This window comes from Rhinopithecus roxellana, chromosome 16 (assembly GCF_007565055.1).
Source record: "Rhinopithecus roxellana isolate Shanxi Qingling chromosome 16, ASM756505v1, whole genome shotgun sequence".
Lineage (NCBI taxonomy): Eukaryota > Metazoa > Chordata > Mammalia > Primates > Cercopithecidae > Rhinopithecus > Rhinopithecus roxellana.
In genome coordinates, this window is record NC_044564.1 from 55,670,511 (window position 1) to 55,677,358 (window position 6,848).

A 6,848-nucleotide genomic window follows, 5' to 3' on the forward strand; every position below is an offset into this window, starting at 1 on the left:
TGCAAAAAGGATCAATAGTTGACACACGTTATATTATATTGCGAAGAATAGGAGCAAGTGTGTGTGTATGCATCTGTATGTGTTTTAGCACAGACATCAAACCAAAAAAAAAAGGAGGTCTCTTAGAGACAGAGTGAAAGACCCCCAGGAGCACTGGGTTCCAACCTTGGCTTTGCAAGTAACTAGTTATGTGACCATCCACAAGTCCCCTACTCTTTCTGAGCCTCATTTTCACTATCTGTAGTGCATCAATATCTGCGGTATTCCACAGGAGTATTTTGAGACAAGGTTTCAAACCTAGAAGGCATCTTGGCTGTATACAGCTAGGAGAAGGAATTATAATTGGTTCATTATTGATTCTTCCTTAAGAAGTTCTAACAGAATAAATCTGCCTTCTTGTCTGCTAATTAGACACGTATTTAACTCTGTTTCTTTTTTTAATAAGTCTCTGCTGTTATTTGAAATCTTCTATTATATGTAATAAAAACCTCTGTCACACACACATACACAAAGATAGCAATTGGCTCTGAGCAAAATGATTTCAGAAATAAGGGGGCAAACTTCAAATTATTACTGTCCATCAAGGAAGTCAGAGTATTCTGTTAACAACAAAAATATTTTCAAAAGCACCCAAGGAGATAAAAATTTAAATGTCAGAGCTGAAGACAAAGATTTCTATCAGCACATCTCACACTTTTGCATAATCAGAATCACATAGGAGAACTTGTTAACTATGCAGATATCTGGGCCCCACACCAGAGATTCTGAGTCAATAGGACTGAAGTTGTCCAAGAAATCTGGATATTTAGCAAGCTACCTGGTTGATTCAGAGGCAAGTAGTTCTTTGAGGATACTTTGAGAAACATTGGTCATTACCAATCAAATATGAACATATAGTTAAGATTTTTAAATAAAGTAAGAAAGAAACTGGTAGAAAGGAGAATGTGGATTTAATTCAATATAAAGTTTTGGGATGGGAGAGGCAAGACCCTCCCAAGAATGGAGTGAGAAGAGAAGGACTCCCTGCAATGTCTTAGCTCTCAAAATGTCTCCAAGGTGGATCTACAAGAGCTAGTTAGTGAAAACAATGGAGGAAAATGTACCAACCCAAGAGGAAAAGAAGCCATATAAAATTAGAAGAAGAATGTGGGAGGACAGGGAGAAATGGCCACAGGATAACTAGTCTCAGGGATGGTTGAATTGTTGATGGGTAAAAAGATGGGAAAAATTAAGCAAAGTCACTGGTCAGAGGGGAAATCTTACTCATCAAAAAGGAGAGGAAGAACCAAGTAAGTGAGAAAACAGCAAAAATGTGAATGACTTTACAGTTTTAAGAAAATGACACGCAATCTTCACGGAAAATTTGTTGGTGGGGAAATAAAATGAGCTCAACATGAAAATATCTTTAAAAATATCTCACAGGAATTTTAGGATAGAAGATGAGAAAGTACTTTGAAAAGCATAAATAATGAATTACATGGTTATTACTTGCAGTATTTTCTGTGATTATCAAATTTGTTCACTGTCTGCCTGACTCATAAGGTAGTTAAAGAGGGCTGCATGGCATTATCTTTGGAGCCTAACAGTGTCTGATATACAATAGGCACCAACCGGACAGACGAATGGATGGGTAAATCAAGTTAACACAGGAAAAGATGAGACAAGAATTGAATGGTCACATAGTACTCACAAAACCTCACAGGTTTCATTCTCTGATTTTATGGACACAGCACTCAGGCACATTTTGGTACTAATATCTGCATGTATGAACCTCCAACTGGGGCATGCCCGTTTGTCTTCCTGAAGGAAGTACTTCTTGATTCATTGTACCTGGTGCATCAGTTGTCTACCTGTTGCCCCTCAGCTCCACTTTCACCTTATTCCATCCTGTCTGTATTGCTGGGGCTGTGGGGATCCACAAACTACATTTTCCAGACTCCTTTACTACCTGGCTTTCTGTTATGTCTGGCAAGAGGAAGAGCCATCATTTCTTTCCTATACTCTCCTGTTTCTGCTGTTGTTTCTGGAAGCAGCTGTGTCCCTTCAGTGACCCAAGGTTCTGCTGGAACTGCCCTTCTTAATTGGTCCCAGCCGTGGCTAGGGAGACCATCCTTCGCAGTCCCAGCACAGGCTGCGTGAAATCCCTTAAAGCTTGCTCCTGGACTTTGACAACTCCTCTTCAGTTTTACTCACCCAGTTCCTAAGGCTGGTAACTGCTTTCTACAGATACTAATCTCTGAATGTCACCCTTTTCCCTTTTTGCTTCTTTAACTCCCTTGCTTATCTGTTCCAATGCCCATAATACCAAAATCTGTAGTAAATCCCTTCTATTTGAAACATCTAGGGTGGTTTCTGTTTTTCTGGCCAGACACTGAATGACACACCTGGAAAAATCAAGGTAAATATGATTACACTAGGTATTGAAAGTACAGATTGGAGAACATTTTGTTTGTTCCAGGAGAATCCGGAATGAAAACTGAAATTCAATTGGAGAGTTAGAGCATTATTAAACAGTATGTGTAGGGAATAAAATGCCTTTCCCCCATCCTGGAATACCTCCCTGATTATATTACCTTATTACTGTGATTGTTTTTTAACTTCTCTGCTTTTTCACACAAATCTACAAGAATCTCCTCCTCCTGGAAGCCTCTCTGATTACCTCACACAAACATGATCTTGCTTACTCTGAATTCCTATGGTTCTTTCGTTCTCTGATTTCTAGAGTATTTCTCCAGGTATGTTAGCAATCAGTTTTTCTCTTGATCACTCCCCAAACCTGAGTGATCATCAGAATCCTCAGAAAAATATAGATACCAGGACCTTCTCCTTATCCTAACCTCCTGAGACAAAATTCTAGAGTGAGGGATGGGTAGTATAGGGTCGAGACAGCATCTATATATATTTTTATACCTCTCAGATGATAAACCCTTCAAGATCAGGGCCTTTTTATTTCTTACATAGCTTTTACTGCACCTAATACAGTTTAAGCAGACCACAACAATCTGTTCATTTTCTAATGAATTACATGAGGGAAGATTCCCAGGAAGACCAGCTGGTGTCACTACCGCCTAATTAATATTTCTGGCCCAGGGAAGGGCATTTCACAAAGCAAAATTTGACCTTCCCTGGATGCAGTGATTGTGTGCTTGAATCCACCTTCCCATCTGTCTATTTTCTAAGAGGGAGTTGCAGAAACCTTGCCAAGAAAATAGACAGTAAAACTTCAACTGTACCAATAACCTGGGTTTTCTGAAAGGAAATGATGGCATGGCCTAAGGCTACCAGACTTCATGTGAGAAAGCAAGAACTAAAACCAGTAGAAGTAGGCCTCCCACTGGCCCAAGGCCTAAGATTTCATTGCACTAGCTTCTCAGCATTAACATTCTATAGAACAAGTTTCAGAAATAAATGCTTAACGAATTTGCAAGCCAAACCAAACTCCAACCAGATTGCATTTTTTATTCACCTTCTACAATCTCATTCATTTTCCTAACATTTGGAGCTGTTGTTTGAAAGTTTAATTTTCCTTTTTATCTACTACTTTCTTATTATTGACTTAAATTATTGTTGAACCATGGATAAGCGAACTAATGTGGGTTTACCATGAGCCATTTATTATGTGTCATCTAAGATAACATAGAACCCTTCACCTCTGGCAGACGCTGTTTAGTAATTACTTCTAATTATTAACAAATTAAGAACAGCATGTGTTCCAAAAGCAGTTTCTAAACAAGCTCAAACCTGGCTATATTTCAACACTTTTAAATTTTAATTCTCTGGATGCGTTAAAAATCTATTAAGATGGTTAAAAGGAAATAAAATCTAGATGTATAAGTCCAAAAGAAGTCTCCAAATGTACCCTATAGCCTTTCTTAGGTAATATTATGACTTGATCATCTCCATTTGAACACTTACTTCCAGAAAAGTCGATTTTCGGGATAATCAACCTCTTTGTGTTGATTGACCACAAGCTTCTATGTTCAGAAGTTTACATTTTAATTAAGAGTGAGGTATTGAATGCCAACTGGATCTCCAGTAGTCGAAATGGGCTTCTCCTTGTCTAGAATAAAGGCCTTTGTTAGCTAGATGGTCCTGGAGAGAGCAGGAACCCTTAAATTCCTCTCCTTCAAGACTTACAGCCTTAAATATCCATGGAAATACCCCCATTTCTCAGTGATCTGCTGGGAGAGTTTGTGTGCCATTGGCTGCTGATCAGGCATTTCATTTACAGGGCAGATGAGAGTAGTCTCCTTTATTTCCCACTTGACACTGAAGAAGTTGTGGCCTTTGGGGGTTAACTAGTTACTGCCCAGCACACTGTATACAGATTGTGCCAATGAGGTGTACACGTTTTCCTCCTGCTCGCTTTGTGGAGCACACTGGTGGTGAACACAGGGTGCTGGACCTTCTAAGGGGTTTCCATCATGGAGGGATCTTTTGAAACAATAGCAGTGCTGCCAGAGGGGAGAAAATGGAACTACTTTTTAGATAATACTGTTCCATTAGCCAGGACTCACTTTCATTGGGAAAAAAACTTTCTAGAAATTCCAAATGAAGATAAACGTTCATTTTCTAAGTTGTCAATATCAGCTTTGTGTTCTTCGACAAGTACTATTACTCATGGTCGAGTGTTTGCCAATGGCATTGAAATTGTTTCTTTTCCTCTTTCTTTGTCTTTCCTTCTTTCTTTCTTTCTTTCTTTCTTTCTTTCTTTCTTTCTTTCTTTCTTTCTTTCTTTCTTTCTTTCTTTTTTTCTTCCTTCCTTCCTTCCATTTTCTGCCTTACTTCTTTCCTTAATATATATATTTTATGCATATAAGTTCTTTCATTTATATATATAATATATATACATGTAAATATATTTATGACTCTCCAATTTCTTCCCTGGACAGCAAGATGTCACCCACTGCCTTACCCCTAGCCTAAATCATGGTCTCCCAGCTTACTGCTTATTCAAGGGCTAGGTAATAAATTCCATGTCCTTTTGAAAAATTTCATTCACCAGCTGATTAATATCCACAGGGTCGTGTGTCTTCCTCTTCCTACTGTCCCATGTCTCCCACTCCCACCCACTCAACCTCCAGCCCCTGAACACATCCAAAACATATCAGATAAAAGACTTTCCTTGAGATCCAAACTGGGAACCTGGAGCCAGACGCTATTGCACAACATTGGGTCCTAACTGTCATTGTCACAGTTTCAACTCACCTGTCAGCATTCAGCTATACAAGCTTCATGTTGCCCAACAGAGGAGCAGAAACCAAGGGGAGGTGCCTCAGCCTTTTAGAAGTTGCTTGTAAAACAATAATGGAGCAATATACTTTGAAGTGTGTTTTGAATTTCTTAAAAAAGGAAAAATCTCCTAACACTCATCAGAACAGTTTACTGTATACCGTGAATTGTTAGTGGCTAGGATCTCATGGGTTGCAGTTTGCCTGCAGGACTGTTTCTGCAATCCCTTGGATTTCCCACATTCCATTTCTTCATGGATTCCCTCTGCAGCTAAAAATTTCAAGGATTTTCCCAACCCCAAAGATAGAAGTTGATACCTAAAACCTAAAAGCTGCATTTTCCAAGCAATATAGATGTTAGACTCCTTCATGAACCTCAGACCTAGCCTGGGCTTCTAGAAAATGCAGTTCTTGGCCGGGCGCAGTGGCTCACACCTATAATCCCAACACTTTGGGAGGCTGAGGCAGGTGGATCACCTGAGGTCAGGAGTTCGAGACCAGCCTGGCCAACATGGCACAACCCTGTCTCTGCTAAAAAATACAAAAATTAGCTGGGTGTGGTGGTGAGCACCTGTAATCCCAGCTACTTGGGAGGCTGAGGCAGGAGAAATACTTGAACCCAGGAGACAGAGGTTGCAGTGAGCCAAGATTGCGCCATTGTGCTCCAGCCTGGGCAACAAGACCAAAACTCCATCTCAAAAAAAATAAAAAATAAAAAAATAAAAGAAAAAGAAAGGAAAAAAAAGAAAATGTAGTTCTTCTTCTTGGTCCACAAGGCTCACCCCAACCCTTAGCCCATCCAGAGAGAGATTCTAATCTCCTGTACCACTTACCATCTGTACCAATCATGAAACACTTAGCAGAGAATGCTTCAGGACACAAAGAAATATATTGAGATCCCTATTCCCATCTATTGATGGCATCTTTGCTGCCTCATCACTCATGGCCAACCAGTGACAAACCACCCCTGGGGTGAGGAATTTATCCCTTCTTTAAATGCCTTATTTGGATTATTCTCTTATTGTAACAACACATGTCCACAGTAGAAATTAAGGAAGAAAAACAATAGAGAGAGAATAAAAATAGAATCTCCTCTAACCACCCTACTCAGAAGGAGCTTTGGTTACTAAGCTATATTACAGTTACCTCATTATAATATTAAAAATTGTGTCTATAAGTGTGTATTATAGGGCTGCAACAAACATTTTCATAGCCAAATCTTTTGTGTGTATCCAGGAATATTTTTATCTTTGTTTTTATTTTTATTAGTTTTTCTTCATTTTCTTCTTCCTTTTTAAAAAAAATTATAATTTTTTTAAATGAAACACTTCACAAATTTGCGTGTTATCCTTGTGCAAGGAGCATGTTAATCTTCTCTGTATCATTCCAATTTTAGTATATGTGCTAATGGTGTAAGGTGTCCGGATTCTTGGCGTGTTGAACAAAGAATTGGACAAAACGCACAAACAAAGAAGGGTTCTATTGAAACTGAAAGTACACTCCATGGTGTGGGAGCCGGCCTGAGCATAGGAGCTAAAAGATCCTGTTACAGAATTTTTGGGAGTTGAAACACCCTCTAGAGGATGCCATTTGGTGCTTGGGGTATGCCCTATGTAA

General features: G+C 39.2%; 1 non-coding gene across 1 annotated transcript; it reads right to left on the minus strand.

Annotated features, from left to right (window-relative positions):
• Nucleotides 1-6,544: 6,544 nt before the first annotated feature.
• Nucleotides 6,545-6,647, minus strand: LOC115894046. Its single transcript, XR_004054102.1, has one exon. It is a non-coding gene; the product is annotated as a U6 spliceosomal RNA (small nuclear RNA).
• Between the last annotated feature and the right edge of the window lie 201 nt (nt 6,648-6,848).